The sequence below is a fragment of the Aethalodelphis obliquidens genome, unplaced genomic scaffold (assembly GCF_003676395.1).
Source record: "Aethalodelphis obliquidens isolate GAN/ISIS:26980383/991018 unplaced genomic scaffold, ASM367639v1 scaffold26, whole genome shotgun sequence".
Classification (NCBI taxonomy): Eukaryota; Metazoa; Chordata; class Mammalia; order Artiodactyla; family Delphinidae; genus Aethalodelphis; species Aethalodelphis obliquidens.
Window position 1 is genome coordinate 21,999,992 of NW_020837970.1, and position 19,883 is coordinate 22,019,874.

The 19,883-nt window shown below is 34.5% G+C and overlaps 1 protein-coding gene across 13 annotated transcripts in view; it reads left to right on the plus strand.

Moving 5' to 3' along the window:
• The window catches only part of PEAK1 (pseudopodium enriched atypical kinase 1), a 295,050-nt gene that overhangs the window by 138,770 nt on the left and 136,397 nt on the right, over window positions 1–19,883 (plus strand). For 10 of the 13 annotated variants that reach the window (XM_027123685.1, XM_027123696.1, XM_027123694.1 and 7 more), the window contains one exon: window positions 10,333–10,496. The exons of 2 other annotated variants lie outside the window; for them this stretch is intronic. The gene's annotated coding sequence lies outside the window, so the exon portion shown is untranslated. Of the gene's footprint in view, window positions 1–10,332; window positions 10,497–17,295; window positions 17,348–19,883 lie in introns of all 13 variants that reach the window. One more of the 13 variants, XM_027123690.1, reaches the window with a different exon arrangement.

Genomic DNA, 19,883 nt, shown 5'->3' on the forward strand with positions numbered 1-19,883 from the left:
TATCAGGTGACTGTTTCTATATTTCTTTTTTTTTTTTATGGTTCATGCTTTTGAATCTTTGTCTATCCTAAAGTCATAAAAACTTTTCCCTGTTTTCTTCTTGAAGCTTTATAGTTTTACATTCTACTCTTAGGTTTATGATGTATTTTCATTTAGTATTTTTGCATATACAAAATCCTGTCATATAAAAGCAAAATTCATTTTTATTCCATATGAATATCCAGTTGTTTCAGCAACACTTGTTGAAAATATTTTCTTTCTGCATTGAGTTACCATGGCACTTTTAAAAATTAATTGACCAAGTATTTTATAGTCTATTTTTGGATTCTCCATTCAGTTTCAGTTTTCTATATGTTATCATTAGGCTATTACCAAACTATATGGATTGCTGTAAGTTAATGTTAACTCCAGAAATCAGGTATTGTAAGTATTCCTACTTTGTTCTTCATTTTCAAAATTATTTTAATTATTCTGTTCATTTGGATATTCATATACATTTTAGAATCAGCTTGTACATTTCTACAAAAAAAAACTGGGATTTTGATTTAGATTGAATTGAATGTGTAGATGAATTTGCGAAGAATTGCCATATTAACAATTTTGAATCTTCCAATTCATGACTATGTTATATATTTTTATTTATTTCAGTTTTCTGTAATTTGTCTTAGCTTTGTTTTGTAGCTTTCATTTTATAGGTCTTACACATATTTTGTTAGGGATAAACTCAGGTATTTAATTTTGTTTAATGCTATTATAATGGCATTTAAAAATTTTTAAATTTCTAGTTGTTTGTTGATATAGAAATACAATGGATATATGTATATTGAACACAAGTTCTACAGTCTTGCTGAAATCCTTATATAGTTTGTATACGCCTTAGAATTTCCTATGCAAATAATTTTGTCTCCTGTAAATAAAGACATTTTAACTTCTTCCTTTCCCATCTTTATGCTTTTCATTTCTTTTTTGTGCCTCCATATAGCTATGATCTCCAGTATAATGTTGAACAGAACATTTATTATTTATTATTATGTCAGTATTTTACAGATGACCTTTATCAAATGGTAGTTCTTTTCCATTCTGAGTTTTCTGAAGTTTCTATTTTGAATATGTGTTGAAATTTATTAAATATTTTTTCTCTATTGAGAGGATTATATTGTTTTTCTCCTCTATTCTGTTAATATAGTTAATATTGATTTTTAAAAATGTAAAATCAACCTTGTATTTCTTCTTATATATTGCTGAATTTGATTTTGCTATTTTGTTGAAGATTTTTGAAAGTATGTTTATGAGAGATATTGGTGTGTAGTTTTCTCATAATGTCTTTTTCTGGTTTTGGAATCAATCTAATGCTGGCCCTATAAAATCAGTTGAGAAATGTGTCCTCCTCTACTTTCTGGGAGAATTTATGTAGGATTTGTATTACTTCTGTCTTTATATGTTAGATAGGATTTACAATGAAGCATTGGGGACTGGAGTTTACTTTGTGGGAATATTTTAAATTACAAATTCAATTTCTTTAATAGATACAGTGTTATTTGGGTTATGTATTATTTCCTGAGTCATTATGGTAACGTGTCTTTTAAGGAATTTGTTCATTTCATCATAGTTGTCAAATTTATTGAGATAAAAGCATTCATAGGGACTTCCCTGGTGGCGCAGTGGTTAAGAATCCACCTGCCAATGCAGGGGACATGGGTTCGAGCCCTGGTCCGGGAAGATCCCACATGCCACGGAGCAGCTAAGCCCGTGCACCACAACTACTGAGCCTGAGCTCTAGAGCTCGTGAGCCACAACTACTGAGCCCATGAGCCACAACTACTGAAGTCCGCGTGCCTAGAGCCCGTGCTCCACAACAAGAGAAGCCACTGCAATGAGAAGCCCGTGCACTGCAACGAAGGATAGCCCCCACTCGCCGCAGCTAGAGAAAGCCTGTGCACAGCAACGAAGACCCAACACAGCCAAAAATAAATAAATAAATAACTTAATTAAAAAAAAATCATTCATAAATGGTCTCTTGTTCTTTTAATATTTGTAGACTCTTCAGTAATGTTTCCCCTTTTGTTCCTAATATTGCTGATTTCTGTCTTTTCTCATTCAGTCTAGTTAGAGGTCTGTCAATTACACTATATTTTTTTTTTCAAAGAACCTGTTTTTGGTTTCATTGATATTTCTCTGTTTTTCAGTTATCTATTTCATTGGTTTCTATTCTTTGTTAATTTGTAACTATCTACTTATTTGGTTTAATTTGTAGCCTCTTACCATGGTAGCTTAGATAATTGATTTTAGGTCTTTTCTGCCTAATATATGCATAGAAAACTGTAAATTTCCTCAAAGCATCTTGTTAGCTGCATCAAAAATTTTGATAGGTTAGGTTTCATTTTCATTCATTTCAAAGTATTTTCTAATTTCCCTTGTGATTTCTGGCACTTAGGTTATTTTAGAAGATGTTAAATTTCTAAATGTTTGGGAATTTTCCAAGTATCATTTTGGTTTTGATTTCTGATTTAATCCCACTGTGCTAAGGGAATATAATATACTATGTGTAGTTTCAATTTTTTAAAATTTGTTAAGACTTATTCCTGGTTCAGTAGATGGGCTATCTTGGTGAGTGTTTCATGGGCAGTATAAAAGTTTATATTTTGCTGTTGTTGGTTGAAATGTTCTATAAACATCAATTCAGTTGATAGTGCTGTTCGAGTCTTCTTTATCTTTGCTGGACTTTCAGTGTACCTGTTCTTTTCAGGTACTGAGGGAGGAGTGTTGATGTCTCCAACTGTTTTGGGTGCTTGTTTGTTTCTCCCCTCAGTTCTGTCAGTTTTTGTTTAATGTATTTTGTAGTTCTGGTATTATGTACATATACATTTAGAATTATTCCATCTTCCAAATGAAGTGATCCCTTGATCATTATGAAATATCCCTCGTCATCTCTGATACTATTTTTCTCTTGTCTTCTGTCTTCTCTGATATAAATGTGGCTATTTCTTAAGATTTTGGTTTGCATGGTATATATTCTATCCTTTTATTTTTTAACTATTTCCTTATTTTAGTGTGAGATTCTCATAACATATATTTGGTTTTGCTTTTTTAATCTGTCTTTTAATTGGAGTATTTAGATAATTTACATTTAATGTATATATTAATGTGGTTAGGTTTATATCTACCATCTTTGCTGTTCTTTTTCTATTAACCATTCCTTTGAATTAATTTTACTTTGAATTCCATTTAATCTTCTCTATTGTTTTCTTCCTTTATTGGCTTATTCTTTTTTCTAACTTTTTATTTACTTATTTTAGTGGTTGCTCTAGGATTTATAATATGCCTGTTATTGCATTCTACTATCAAATAATTTTATACCATCTCATATAATGTAGTACATTTATAACAGTATTCTTCCTTTGTCTCACAGTCATCTTTTTCTCTCTGAACTTCATTTTGGCTAGATTTTATTGCTGTGTCTTCAAGTTCACTGATTTCTTTTTTTCTGCAGTGCTTATCTCATCCAGTGAAATTTTCACTTCAGATATTATATATATATATTATCTCTAGAAGTTCTATTTGGGTCTTTTTGAAAATTCTCCATTTCTCTCTTCCCTGTATTCCTGTTTTCATTTATATGGAGCATATTTATAACACCCTTTCAATGTCTTTGCCTGTTAATTCCACCATGTCTGTCATTTCTGGGTCTCTCTGTGTTGACAGATACTTTTCTGGTTATGGGCCACATTTTCCTACTTCTTTGTATGTCCAGTAATTTTTAATTAAATGTCAGGTATTTGTGAATTTTACATGTTGAGTTCTTGATTTTGTAGTATTTCTTTAAAGTGTATTGGACTTTTTCCTAATAGGCATTTTAAATTGCATATTAGTTTGATCCTTTCTAGGCTTTCTAGGCTTCCAAGCACCTTTCAGGAGGGTCTAGAGGAACTTTTATTTTAGGGCTACTTTTCCCCTGCTTCTGCACGTGGCCCTTCTGGGGTCATTACTGATAGCCTTGTATATTCAGTGAGGTTTTTCCCCTCTTGCTGGAGGGAACTTGTTGAAATATTGGCCCCATATCAGCTCTGTGAATCCTTTGTCTTAGAACTCCCTGGTAACATTTTTCCTTAGAAGTTCTTCTTGGCTGGTCTCAAGAAATTTACCCTTCTCATGTACAGGTTTTTATTTAGCTAAAATACTCAAGGGAACCCTCATTTAAACTGCTGGAACACTTTCACTGCTTCTCTGGAACTCTACCCCATAAATTCTAGCTACCTTGGCCTCCTTGTACTTTTTTCTCCATCTCCTCACGTCAACAAGATTGCCAGACTCTATTTGGGTTCTTCCTCCTGTACTGGAGTAGTAAATTGCTTCCTGGCTGAGAGCCTTGGGTGATGGTAGGGCTCGCCTTATTTGTTTCCCTTTTCGCAGGGATCACAGTCCTGAACTGCTAGTGTCTGAAAATAGTCCTCTCCTATATTTTATACGGTGTTCTAGTTGTTTGCAGTGAGAGGATTACTCTGGACTTTTTACCCCCTCATGCCCTCAGAAGCAGAAGTTGAATCATTCTAGAATGAGTTTTAATACTAACACTTTTACAAAATTGTGAAGCTCTCAAGGAGTTATTATTTTTTACATAACTTTTAACCATTTATTCACTTTTTCCTCAGTATTGTTATAAAGATCTTGTATCGACTGTAGGAACTATTATTTATTTTTCAATTCAGGGAGCCCATTACAAACTTTAAATCAGAAGCTGACCCAAAGAAAATAATTTATCATACCTAAGAAATCTCACAAATCAGGAAAATGGATTTTCGAGTATACAAAAATTCTCTCAATATTATGGAATAGTCATTTTAAATATAAAATTATTATTTAATATTTCATTAGAAACATGAAAGACTTGGAATGAAATACTTGGAGATAAGGAAAAAATGAACCATTTGATCTAGTGTTAAAATATAAGTCCTATCATTTTAGAGCATAACCATGTGAGTATATGTACTTTATATCAGGAACCGGCAAATGTTATCTGGAAAGGGCCAGATAGTGTATATTTTAGACTTTGTGGGCCATACAGCCCTTGTTGCACCCACTCAGCTAATCCTTCGTAGTACAAAAGCAGCCTTAGATGATTTTTTTTTTTTTTTTGCGGTACGTGGGCCTCTCACTGTTATGGCCTCTCCCGTTGTGGAGCACAGGCTCCGGACGCGCAGGCTCAGCGGCCATGGCTCACGGGCCTAGCCGCTCTGCGGCATGTGGGATCTTCCCGGACCAGGGCACGAACCCGTGTCCCCTGCATCGGCAGGCGGACTCTCAACCACTGCGCCACAAGGGAAGCCCCTTAGATGATACATTTTTAAATGTGCTAGCTGTGTTCTGATAAAACTTTATCTATAAAAATGAAATTTGAGTTTCATATGATTTTTATGCCTCAAAATATTTTTCTTCTTTTGATCTTTTTTTCCTGCTATTTAAAAATGTAAAAACTACATTCTTACCTTGCAGGTCATACATAAACAGGTGGCTGGTCAGACTTGGCCCCTGGGTCACAGTTTGACAGTCCCTGCTCTATGTGAATAAAAAGCTCCCAAGTAAGCGGTAGGATTCCTGTCGGACTGTTGTGTTTTCATTCTAAGTAATGCTTTTACTTAGGGAACTAAATAAATAGTTCCCTACTATTAAATTAAATAGCAAAGTAAATAAGATCACACAGTACTGAGCCTATAGGGCTTTGATAGATTTTAAAATGTCAAAGGTTATATCAGAGGTTCCTCAGTTAATGGGGAATTGGGGCTAATGCCCAGTTTATCTTACTCTCAAACTGGCACCTTTTCTCTTTTTAATTATACAAGGTTAAATTCCTTCCTTCCTATTTTGTTTCAATATGCCTATCTTATTAACGTTTAAAAATTGGCATATATGTATCCTAAATTTATTTATTTTGTGATGAACTTGCCCTGGTACTCATAAACAAAATGCCCCCCCCCCCGGCACAAGCATTATATCATTTTTAACTTCATGCTGTCCCCACTTACAGGATCTAGGGATTTTTCTTCTTAGTTCACAATTTTGAGAATACAGCCTCTTCTCTTCATCATCTTTGCTTCTGTATTGTCTTCCACATAACCCTGTTAGCCAGTTAGAACACAAAACACATTTCAAAGCATATTCTCTTTTTCTACCTGTTGTAGCTTAGCATACTAGTCAGGCCCCTCTTAGAATACTCAGAATTTGTCTAATATGTAGAGCAGTGTCGATATATACAGTCTATGACTTTGTTTGGTGTTATGTTCACACAGTTAACTCGAGCCATACTTGAATGATTATGTAGTTTGTATTCTCTAATCATAAGTGTATTTTCCTTCCTTAAGGTATATAATTGAAGTTGTTCTTTGGCAATATGCAAAATCCAGTGCTGTGGAAGTTCTAGAAGAGAGGGCTTGAATTTAGGTATATGCTGCTGTTGCCTCAGTGAGTGGGTAGTAACATAGCTGCATATAGTCATTCATTCAGGGGATACTTTTTCTGCCTACATGTCTTCATGATGTTTTCCCAACACACTAGTACACCATCCAGGAAAAAAACAAACAGAAAACAAAAAAAACAAAAAAAAAAACCAGGCAATTTATTTCTTTTTACATGCAGAGAGAGAATAACCTTTGTTTTCAAATATAAAATAAAAATAAGGATTGGTTCTGAAAGAAGCTATGAAGTAATAGAAAATCATCATCCAAAGAGAATTTGCCTAGTTACTTTAAAAAAAGTTACGAATTTTTAAGAAATTTTTTACACAAATTTCATTATTTTGATAATTTAGAAACTTTTCCCCATGAGTATTATAAGCTTATTTTCCTATCTTAATGACGTGTATGCCCTATGTCTGGAAGATGCTTCCCCTAAACTTTTCCATTTCTGGCTCATTTCAACTTGAACATCATCTCTTCAGAGGGCCTTCCTTGATACACTGTCTAAAACAGCACCTCCACCTTCCCAGTCTCTAACACCCAGTTTTATTTTCTTCAAAGCACTTATCACCATCTGAAATTAGTTTATTTATTTATTTGTCTCTTTCTGTATTAAAACAGTAAGCTCTCTGAGGTGAGAGATCTTGCCTTCCCTATTATCTGTCTATCTGTACTACTCAGAACATTTCCTTTCATATAGTAGGCCTTAAGTATGTAATTTATATGTGGCTGGAAGGATGGATAATTGAAAGTATGTCTAATGCATGATCTGTAGGAATATTTGATAGGCTCACATGTATTGAGAGTCACCAAGAAAGAATACAGTGAGTAACTTTACCCAAATTTATTTCACTGTAGAACTACTTTTTCTTTAAGCATTTAGCTGTATTAGACTTCCACAGAAGACATTTTGGAAATGTGACAGATGTACTGATATATTTAATTGTTTTTTTCCTTTTATAATAATTTCAAACTTATATACAAATTGTAAGAATAGTACAGATAATTTTTCCTAAATCACTTGAGTGTAAGTTGCTGACATTATACTGCATCACCTCTGAATTCTTTAGAGTACATTTCCTACAAAGACATTCTGCCACATAACCAGGATAAAATAATCACAATCAGGAATTCAATGTTGATAGGTTACTACCATCTAACCTACAACCCTGTTCAAGTCATGCCAGTTGTTCTGGAATTCATTGGTGAGCATCCCTAGGAAGGAGTGAGGCACAGAGTAGGCAGCCTCAAAATCTGCATATGTCTTTCCTTTCATATCTTTGATCACTAAGTTCCTATGTGTAGAGGAGACTCCGTAGTGCCTAGTGGAAAGTAATAGCTGACATGGGAAGTTGTTGAGGTGATATTTCAGATTTGGAGTTTGAGTTCTACCAAACACATCAGAATAAAGCATTCAGAAAAAGACTATTTTGGGGACTGAGAAGAAAGGAATGCAGGGTGGATTATGGAAGGATAATCAATCCCTGCATTAGGAAAGAGTAAGGAGATGTATGTTCTCATTTCAGTTTTTCCACTAACCAACACTTACCCATGGGAAATCACTTCACTTCTCTATCAGTACTTTTCTAGGTTATCTGTATTTGTATATCCATAAGTTCAATTTCTTTTCATATTCAAATTTCAAAATAAAATAAGCATTAATTGCATTTTTCTTCTTTAAAGACTTAAAATGGAAAGAAGACTAATTTTGCCACTCTTTATGTGATACTGGGCATCATCATTTCATCTATATATTGGTGATATATATATATTTTTTCTTGGTAATATTTCTCCTACATGCTGCTCATCATTGTTATGTACCACATGAAGTGGTGGATTTAAGCACTGTAAGAACATTGGGTATTGTTTTCATCATGAATAACCCAGCTGTGTCAGAGTTAGATATTGTTTGATGTTGCACAAACAAAAACGTCCTTTTTAAAATGCTTTTCTGTTTCTTAAAATTTATTGAGAGGTTCAGTTCTACAGTATGTAAGCACAGTCATGAATCATTTAAAAGTGATCACATTGAAGACCGTAATTCAAAGAGTCATGTACCACAATGTTCATTGCAGCTCTATTTAACAATAGCCAGGACATGGAAGCAACCTAAGTGTCCATCGACAGATGAATGGATAAAGAAGATGTGGCACATATATACAATGGAATATTACTCAGCCATAAAAAGAATCAAAATGTTATTTGTAGTGAGGTGGATAGGCCTAGAGTCTGTGATAGAGAGTGAAGTAAGTCAGAAAGAGAAAAACAAATACTGTATGCTAACACATATATATAGAATCTAAAAAAAGAAAAAAAAAGTGGTTCTGAAGAATTTCGGGACAGGACGGGAATAAAGACACAGATGTAGAGAATGGACTTGAGGACACGGGGAGGGACAAGGGTAAACTGGGACGAAGTGAGAGAGTGGCATGGACACATATATGCTACCAAATGAAAATAGATAGCTAGTGGGCAGCAGCTGCATAGCACAGGGAGATCAGCTCCGTGCTTTGTAACCACCTAGAGGGGTGGGATAGGGAGGGTGGGAGGGAGGCGCAAGAGGGAGGAGTTATGGGAACGTATGTATATGTATAGCTGATTCACTTTGTTATAAAGCAGAAACTAACAACAACAACAAAAATAATTCCAGGAGAGAGAATGAATTGAGGTGAGGGACAGATGAAGATGAATGGCAAAATGTTGATAACTGTTAAAGTTGGGTGATGGGTATGTGGGTTCATCATTCTCTTTACTTTTGTATATGTATTTGAAAATTCCCATATTAAAAAGTTAAAAAAAAAGTGATCACATTATCTTTTTCTTTCTTCTTAACTTTTCCAATTATTTTCCTTGTATTTGGTGTTATAGAGAAAATAAATTAGGGGTTGGGCCAATTAAACATGCATGTAATTGGTGCTCAAGAGTCAGAAATAGGAAGTTATTAATTTAAACTTTTTTTATTGGAGTATAGTTGCTTTACTGTGTTGTGTTAGTTTCTGCTGTACAGCAAAGTGAATCAGCTATAACTATACATATATCCCCTCCTTTTTGGATTTCCTTTCCATTTAGGTCACCACAGAGCATTAAGTAGAGTTCCCTGTGCTATATAGTAGGTTCTCATTAGTTATCTATTTTATACATAGTAGTGTATATATCTCAATCCCAGTCTCCCAACATCCCACCCCGCCTTCCTCCCTTGGTGCCCGTATGTTTGTTCTCTACATCTATGTCTCTATTTCTGCTTTGCAAATAGGTTCATCTTTACCATTTTTCTAGATTCCACATATATGTGTTAATATTCGATATTTGCTTTTCTCTTTCTGACTTACTTCACTCTGTATGACAGTCTCTAGATCCATCCATGTCTCTGCAAACTGATGTTTTGTATACCAAATTATAAATATATTTTATACTTAAGCCTAAAGTAAAACTACAAAGTGGCTAGAGAAACTTTTGCAATTGGAGATGTCTACTTTCATATTTAACAGAGGCTATATCAAAGTTGGAAATTGTGACTGTTAGAATTGGATTTTTATAAAGGTGAAATAGAGTTTAATGTTTCTTATTTTTATATTTCTAGCCAAAAAATGAAATATACAAGAACAATCAGATGAAGTCTTAGAAAGCCTCAAGTGCATCAGTGCTAGCTAGTTTGATTCCTATAAGTTACTTGGTTCTTAGGTATGGCATGGATAGTTCTTGAGTGTGTAAGATTCTATCCATGTCTCTTCCTAAATAAGGAAGTTACTTAAATGAATAAGTCTAATTTTAACGGTTGAGTGAGTGTGAAATTAAGAATATCCTAAAGGAAAGAAAATGTCCAATATATTTAAAACTAGTTTACTTCTCCAGTTTAGCTCTATTTTTTGTTGTTCTCTTGCAGTAAACATTGCTATCTTCAGAAAATAAGTTAAGGAATGAGAGGCAAGGAAGAAAGGACGTTCATCCTGGAAGGACCCAAAGCACTTTGAAATTTAAATGAATGTAATGATAGCTGCTAAAACCGCCTTTGTCACCAAAATGGATGAAGTACTTCAAATTTAAATGGTAACCAGATTTATCATATCATGTTACATTTCCACCAAGAACTTTAGATGACTTGAAAGGGTTTATTTTTAAGTTTAAATATTTACCTTACAAATACCAAAGTGTAGATAGAGCGGATAATTTTGTAACTTATTTAGCATAGTCAGGATTTTATTTTGCCTCTTAATGCTTGACCCCTGATATTAGCCAAAAGAATGTTGCTTTTTTCCCAGGTTATGAACTTCTTAACACAGAAACAGGTAAGCTTATTTGAGTAAGAATATGGCATAATACTAGTATACTTATAGGTCCGTCCTTTACCAGATATTTTTTCCTTTCGTAGAAATAACCCAGGCAACGTAAATGGTGGTATCCTATCACACATGCAAATGGTTTTTACTTTTGTTTTCATATTATTTTTTAGTTTCCTTATGTGACATCTGGTCTCTTGATCTTTTTCCTTTCATATCTGACATCTTATTTTAATTTAATCTTTATTTTATCCTTTGCCCCTGTTTCTTAGGAATTTAAGTTTATAAAAGATACAAGGTTTTAAGTCTTTATGTCATTAAAACAAAAAAAGACACAAGGATCCAAAATAGAAAAGGAGAGAGAAATTTGAAAAGATTATAAAATTATTTCTTATTATGAAATTGCAGTGACTGTTACATTTTAAGTAGAGTGGAAAGCAATTATAGAAAGACTTAAAGATTCTTTGTCAGTCTTCTTAAATCTCCTTGATCTTAGGCCAAAATTGTTTCAGTACGTGTTTTGTAAAGACTCAAATGTTTACAATTTTTTAATCACATCCTAGTGAAGAATTAGAACTTTTATTCATTGGAAGTCTATTAATTTGATTTTGAGGTATAATCATTTGTTTGCTTGAGTCAGTGTGTCTTGGTAGTGAGTGGGTGTAATTGAGTACAACTGGGTCCTTGCTGTGAAATCAGGGCATGTGAAAAATCAGTCAAATACAGTATCCATTACTAGTCCTAATGATTCTAAGGAATGCAGGACCTATTATTTCAAGAAAATGATTTAAATTGGCAAGTGTAACCCAGGATAAGTAGTATGTAAGGAATGAATGTTCTAATCACTCTTCCCTGTGTTAACATTAACCTGGATAGAAAATACCTTGATTTTTTTAAAAAAATTATCCAATTATTGGTTAAACTTCTACTTATGGCATAATTAGAACTTTCCATGTTCTTTTCCCTACCAACCATGTACCAGCATGTGGCCTTTTAAAAATGTCCAGCAAATTCTTTCTAGTCCTGAACCATTAAAAAATTAAAGTTGGAGAAAGTAACTTTTGAAGCACAGCAGAAATTTAAGTGCTGAATGTTCACTCATACAAGCAAGATAATACGCAGAAAGTCCCTGGGGAATTCCCTGGCAGTCCAGTGGTTAAGACTCTGCGCTTTCACTGCCCTGGGCCTGGGTTCGATCCCTGATCAGGGAACTAAGATCCCACAAGCCACGTGGTGTGGCCAAAAAGAAAAGAAAAGAAAGTCACCAAACGTCTCTGTCTTCTCCATTAATGATCTGAGTTTTCTTTACCCGTTTGATTATATTTGATTCTATAATCTCATATAACCACAGGTTCATTAATGAACCAAAAACAAACAACATTATCAAAATTTTTATCATGATACTTTTACCACTCCTTATCAAACTCTTAATTCTATTCAAATTCATCTCTCAGTGATTTTTGGTAACCATGGATAGGATCATTGAAATCTATAGGCAGTGGATTTTTTTAATCATTAATTTCCACTTTTTTTAACTACCAAATTTGTTTTTAGTCTCATAATATTAACAAGGAACAGATTAAATTAGAACTTGACCTCTCTACAAAATAAAACAAAAGAATTGCCTTGATTCTCCCATCAAGTCCAGTTCAGAGGTCATGTAATTCACCTACATGAGACCACCTGAATTACATATTATTTAATTTTTCTGGCCCCATCTAAGCTGGGTGCCTCCAAAATCCCAAATCTACTGTGGCTTTTGATGAAGGAATGGAATCAGACTTCTGATTGTGCAACTGGCAGAATTTCTAATTTGTACAATTAGAAATTCATATTTCTAACTGTGCAAACTATCATGGCCACTTTGAAGAGGCTGAAATTCAAAAGATGGGTTCTAGCTATGTTAAAGTTGATCCAAACACCCAGTTTTATCTAAGTTCAGTTCATTAGCTTAAAATTATGGTTCTTCGGAGTAAGGGAAGTGTATACTTGCAGACAGTAAGACCACTCTAAACAATGTATCTATCAGGAATCTTAAAATTCATAAAGCTTGATAGGCTCCATTTAGGACAACTGTCCTTATGGAGGGAAGCCTAAATGTAATTTGCCCAGACAAAAAGGAATTAAAAATAATAGTAATTAATGTGTATTGAGTGATTACCATATGCCAAGCATTCGAATTAGTGCTTAATATACATTATCTGAAGCTTCACCACTCTATTTGACATGGGTCCTATTATTAAATATATCCATCTTACATACGAGGAAACACATTCTCAAAGAAGTTATGTAAATTGCCCTACATCAAGTTGCTAGTTCAAGGTAGAGCCAGGTCTATCTGACTCCATGACCTGAGCTCTTAACTAGGAGTTTATTCTAGTTTACAAACATTCAATATTTCAAAACTTCAACTTGTGAAGTTTTTATTTACCTAGTGGCAGATAAGGAGAGGTCTTTTTTTTTTTTTAAGCAAAAGGTCTTATTAGCAGCATTCTCATTTCAGCTTTGTAAAATTATGTTCCCTTTAGATACACAGTATTTTTCTTTTGCAACATCAGTTTTATTTTGTCAATAATTTATCATTGTTTTGATTATGTTCTTAAAGTGTTAGTTATTATTTAATGGAAAAGACAACTTAATCTACTGAGTAAAGGTTAAATTACTTGAAGATGATATCATTAGACCCGCATTTTATCTGAGATAACAGAAGACAGAGAAAGATAGGAGACATGGGTGAGGAAAAAATGCAAAACTGACCTCTTTACTCAGCTGTCCTCCCCTGAAGTATTATTTGCCTTTCTCTTTATCCCAAGAAAATTCTTCCTTGTTTTTCAGTCTCAGTAACTGATACTGTTACTAAAAACTAAAATAGTAATGAATCTGGAAACCAGTTTGTCTTTTTTTAAATTTTTATTTTATATTGGAGCACAGTTGATTAACAATATTGTGTTAGTTTCAGGTGTACAATAAAGTGATTCAGTTACGCATATACACGTATCTATTCTTTTTGAAATTCTTTTCCCATTTAGGTTATTACAGAATATTGATCAGTGTTTCCTGTGCTATGGCTATACAGTAGGTCCTTGTTGGTTATCTATTTTAAATATAGTAGTGGCGTAAATTTTCTGTTAAATTTATATACAGTCCTTTTCAAATAGGTACTTCTTGTCCAAATGGTAGAAAACTAAGTACATTAACCTATTATCAAAGTTTAAGATGGTAAAATTTATCATCAAGACTCAACATATTAAAGATATCAGTTCTCCCTAATTTGATATATAGGCTTAACTCAATTCCTAAAATCCTGGCAAGATTTTAAAATTTATGTGGAAAGGCAAATTAGAACAGCTAAAACGATTTTGAAAAAGAATAAAAAAATGGAAGGAACTACTCCACCTGATTGCAAAATTTATATAGCCACAATACTCAAGACTGGTATTGGCAGTAGGATAGACACATAAATCAATAACAGAATAGATAACCCCACACAAGTATAGCCAGCTAATTTTTTTTTCCTAACAAAAGTGTAAAGGCAATTCAATGGAGAATGGATTGTCTTTTCATCAAATAGTGCAGAACAATTGAATATTCATGGGGGTGGAAAAAAAGAACCTCAGCCTAAGTCTCACACCTTATACAAAAATTAACTCAAAGTGGATCATAGATTTAAATGTAAAACTATAAAACTTTTTAGAAGTTTTATATGGGAGAAAATCTTTAGGATCTGGGGCTTAGTGAAGAGTAGTTAGATAGTACAGCAAAGCACAATCTATAAAAGAAGGAAAAATGGGTAAGTTGGACTTGATCAAAATTTAGAACTTTTACTCTGTAGAAGACCCAGTTAAAAGGATGAGAAGACAAAACAGTCGTATGTAGAATACTTAAAGTACTCTCAAAACTCAACAGTTAAAACAATCAATTAAAAAATGGGCAAAAGGCATGAAATATTTCACCAAAGAGGATATATTCTTAATAGCATTGGCAGATGAGCATATTAAAAAGATGTTCAACATCACTTGCTATTAGGGAAATGAAAATTAATGCCATGATGAGTTATCACTATACACTTGTTAGACTAGCTAAAATAAAAAATAGTAGCAATACCAAATGCTGGTGAGGGTGCAGAGAAACTAGATCTTTCATATATTGCTGGTAGAATATAAAATGGTACAGACACTGGAAAATAATTTGATAGTTTCTTTAAAAATTAAATGTACACTTACCATATGATGCAGCAATCCCACTCTTGGGCATTAAACCCAGTAAAATGGAAACTTATATCCACACAAAAACATGTGCATTGTTTTTCATACCAGCTTTATTAGTACTAGCCACAGATTGTACCAACCAACATGTTCTACAATAGGTAAACAGTTAAACAAACTGTGGTATATCCATACCATGGAATATGATATCAGTAATAAAAAGGAATGATCTACTGATATACACCACAGCTTGGACGGATCTCAAGAACATTATGCTGAATGAAAAAAGCCAGTCTCAAAAAGTCACATAATATATTATTCCATTTATATGACATTCTCAAAATGACAAAATTATGATGATGGAGAAAAAGACAGTTGTTGCCAGGGGTTTGGGAAGGTTGAGGGGTAGGTGGATGGGTGTGACTTTAAAGAGATAGCACCAAGGGGTATCTTTGCAGTGAAGGGATAGTCTATCTTGATTGTGGTGATAGCTAGAGTAATCTACATGTGTCATAAAGTGACAGTGAATACACATACATTGTACCCATGTCAATTTCCTGGTTTTGATATTGTATTGTATTTACAAAAGATGTGACTATTGGGGCAAACTTGTTTAAGGGTAAATGAGGCTTCTCAGTACTATCTTTGCAACTTCCTGTGAATCTTCAATTTCAAAATAAAAAGTTTAAAAAAATAACCCTATTATAATTAATAAGTATGGTCCAGAATATTCAGTCCTGTAAAATGCAAGGTCATGTTACTTCTGAATTAATGAAATGACTAGGGTGAGCTACACTAGTACCTGGTTAGAAGTTCTGAGGGTGCAGCTTTGAGCTCCAAATTCCCCCCATCGCATCTGGTGGCAGTTGTCTGCTTTGGCTTAAATATTGTCAAGGGCATTTCTAGGTCTTGTGGCTGGTTGGCAGACTCCCAGGACACTCCCATTGATTCCAAGAATCTCCCAGTTAACAACTATTTCAGGAGCCAAATCTGGGGAGATTGATCCAGAAAGAACTAGGGGTGCTGAGATCTACCCTCCTGCTTCCTTGGGTTCCTGGGAGGGATTACTGGCTATTTTCCACCAAGTTCTCTCTCCCCTCCATGTTATCACACTATCCCTCTTCCACCTTAGGAACTGTAGCCAGCCCCATTTGAGAACAAGGGTTGAATGAACTGTTGCAGCCAACTGCATATTATCCAAATATATATGATAAAATGTTTCACTTCTTTGTAACAGTTTTTCAGTTCAAGGTTTAGTGTATCTTAAGTTTCTGATATTTTGCTTAAGTAAGAAGAGTGTTTCATGTTCTTTGTAAAAAGCTGTGTAGTATGAGGAAAAGCAAAAGGAGAAGAAGAAAAGTTATGTCATCCTTGCTTTCTAAACTAAGAGCATAAAATTCGAAATGATCCTGTGGATTCTTTTGGAAAGAATATTAAGTGATCGTCTGGGTTACACCCCTACCTTCTAGTGGCACGATCAACTGACCTGAATGATGGAGTGAACTTCATGCCATTTTACATACTGACTCATTCATTCATTCATCATTTACTTGGGGAAAACAATATTTGCAATAGTGTGGAAGGTTCAGGGGATACAAAGAAGGGTAGAGTGCAGGTCCTGTCATCAGTGGCTCACCATCTAACAGAACAGGCAACACATAAATGGAAAGATAGTGTATCAAGTGCTTAATGGGAGTATGAGAACATGCTGTGACGGTACTTTTTCCTCCTTAGGAAGGGTGAGGGAAGGCTTCCCAAAGCACGAAGGTATCCTATGTACTGAGTGTTACCGGATAAATAGGATTTTACTGCCAGGGAACAAGCTAGAGGAAAAGAGTATTCCTATTCTAGGCAAAAGGAATAACATGTGCAGAGGTATACTTACCTCCTCTTGGGGAAAAAGAGTTACAGACTTTTAAAGTTGAAGAGGTTATCCAAGATATTTTACTTCAACATCCTTGCTTTACATAAAATTAAATGGAAGCTCTTGGAGGCAAATCTACTTGCCCAATATTACTTAGAAATTACAGTATCATTTTAAGTATTCTTTCAGACTTATGTAGTTCAAAATGTATTTTGGTCAGCTATAACTCTATTCCAAGAAAGAAGGTTCTTCCTCATGTTTTCTGTGTTTATAAATCTGCTTTACTTCCAGGCTAAAATGTAATTAGGTGTTATTTCTATTTCTCTTAAAATTTTTTTTATTATGAAATTCCATGAATTCAGAATCGTCTAACAAACATCTGTTATCTTACCACCAAGAATTAATTGAATGCTAACATTTTGTCATTTTTGCTAAAAGAAACAAAACAATTTAGGAACGATTGAAATCCTCTTTGTATCTCTCTCCGATTTCATTCCTAGCCTCCTTCTCCAGGGAAAATGCTCTATGAGGTTGGTGAATATATATTCTTATGTAAGTACTCATAAACAATATGAAGTATAAATGATGATATACTAGATGTACGTTCTGCATCTTTCATTGATGTGTGATATTTATTTAACTGTATTTTTTCATATGAGCTCAAAATAAAACATAGCATAGACGAGTAGGCAACATACTCTAGTCAATAGTGCAGGTTTGCTGTTGTGTTGTGACTTTGTCCTCTTGTGTCTTCTTCTTGGTACCTAAAGTGCCACCGTCTTCTTGTTAATTCTGCACTGTTTTGAAAGAATGTAATTCTTTCATTCTGTAGGTTTTCAAATGTATTTTTAAGGCTTTTGTTGGGAAAACAGTTATTTCTGTGAGCTTACATCTCTCACATTAGCTCTTTTAATTCTTTACTACTGAGATTGTTGTAGCAGGAATACTCTCTAGTAGAGTCAAATGACCAAGAAATGACTATACCATGTGGCATAAAGTCTCCCTTCACACATGTATTGCTGGCAAGACAACAATGCTAGGTAGTAAGAAGTCAGTCGTGATGTGTGGGAAGAGTTAGCCTCTGAAAACGCCATGACAGGATGACCCAGGAAGAGGATGTTTATCTGGACTTCGAAAAGAGCTTAGAAGTCCTTTCACCAAGGGCCTGGTCCTGGCATGGGGGATGATGGGGGAAGAGATAGAAATTTTATTGTGAAGGAGAGGATTACTGTGGGTGTTGAGAACACATTTTTACCCTTTGATTTATTGTGCCAACTGTAATTAGCAGTAAATGTTTTAAGTTAACGACAATCAGCTGGAATACCACTAAACATATGTGGCGATTGAGGAGCATAATAAATGCAAAGAGTCCCCTTGTTTCTGTTACTAGAAGGGAGATTCACCCACCACATTCTATAACAGTGAAAAACTAGAAGTCTGCACAAATGCTTGTAATAAACAAGCCAGTTATTCCTAACCTCACTGGTATTTGAATTCTGAAGTAGTTGTCCCCATGCAGTAGCAACAGAATAATGGAGGGAAAAAGTTAGTATTATCATTCTGGCTTGTACATTTTGATGTTTAACAATTCTGGCACATGGTCACAGGAAAGCTTATCTAAAAATACCAAATTGTAGAAATGAAAGGAAACACTTGATCCCTAAGAAACTCATTCTTCTTGGAGTCAGGCCCAGCTTTTGTTTCCTTCTGTTGGTTTGACATACATAGGAAGGAAAACATGAAACATTCTGGTGCTTTAGAACTCTCTGATGATATATAATGGGCCATTGTATAACTAGTGCTAAAGCACAGGTAAGTTTCATATGGGGAATATTTAAAAGGAAACCAGATGCAGATGCTTTGTTTAGATATGTATATATATGATCAATTGATTTTTGACAAAGGTGCAGAAGCAACCCAGTGAAGAAAGATTAGTCTTTCCAACAAATGGTACTGGAACATTAGAAGCTAAACCAAAAAGAAACAAAAAACCCTTGCCTCATAACTGGACATAGGCCTTGGAGATAAATGAAAGAGAGGAGATTGTAAGAAATTTGCCTTGTAGAAATAGAGGAAGTAATAAAACTGCCATGAGAATTGAAACATCAAAATGGTAGAGGGAATTATTGTAAAACAGTTTAATCTTTTGAATGAGGAGCATTGTGTATTGTAGGAAATGTGTATACATTATAGCTGAATATGCATTTAATCCACTAGCTTATTAAGCACCCTACCATTCACAGAGCACTGTGTTAGATTGGAGGGGTATTATAAAGGTCCCTTGAGGGAATCATATATAAACAATAACAAAACAGTGATAAGTGCTATCATAGTGGTGCCAGGGAAACTCAGAGGAAGGGACTGGCTAATATCTACACTCATCCTGAATGGGCTTCCCTTGCTAGCCCACTGAGCTCTGAGTACACTGAAGAATGTTAGTTGATCCACTGTCCCTTAGAGCACTTTGAGAAATTGTTGTTCATTTGATAGCTAAAATGCAATAAGGGATCTCTTCCATCTGGTGCTGTTTGAATCTGTGATAGTTACCTCAGGCTCAAAGAGTAGACAAAGTGAAGGAACCTGATGTGGTTTCCCTTTACCTTTCCTTTTAACTGTCATTTGATCTGCTTTTAAGTAGGTAGTCTTTCTCTTGCCTCTAGTTGCTGACCATTCTATATATAATCTCTATCACACAAGGAAAGCAGCAAAGGAATTTTTTTAAAGACTGCCAAAACTCTGTAGGAATGAAATATCACTTTTTTTTTCCATAAAGGAGTTTCCATGATACTCCACTCACATACAAAAGAGAAGTTGGAGTTGCATGTGATCACTTTGGCCAACCTTTTGCGGGTTTCTAATGCACATTCTCATCTCTCTTTGAAGGACTGTTCATTGCAACTTATACACACACTTTCCTTAAAGCAAGTACTACTTTTATTCTCTTCTAGTCTTCTGTCACGTAACAAGAGCGTTGGTGGAAATTGCTTTTCCATAAAAAGAACTGTGCCACCTACTCTTCAAATGCCACTGATTAAGAAACCATTGATTGATTTTTCCTAGGGAATAAATTAGGCTTTCCCCTGAAAGT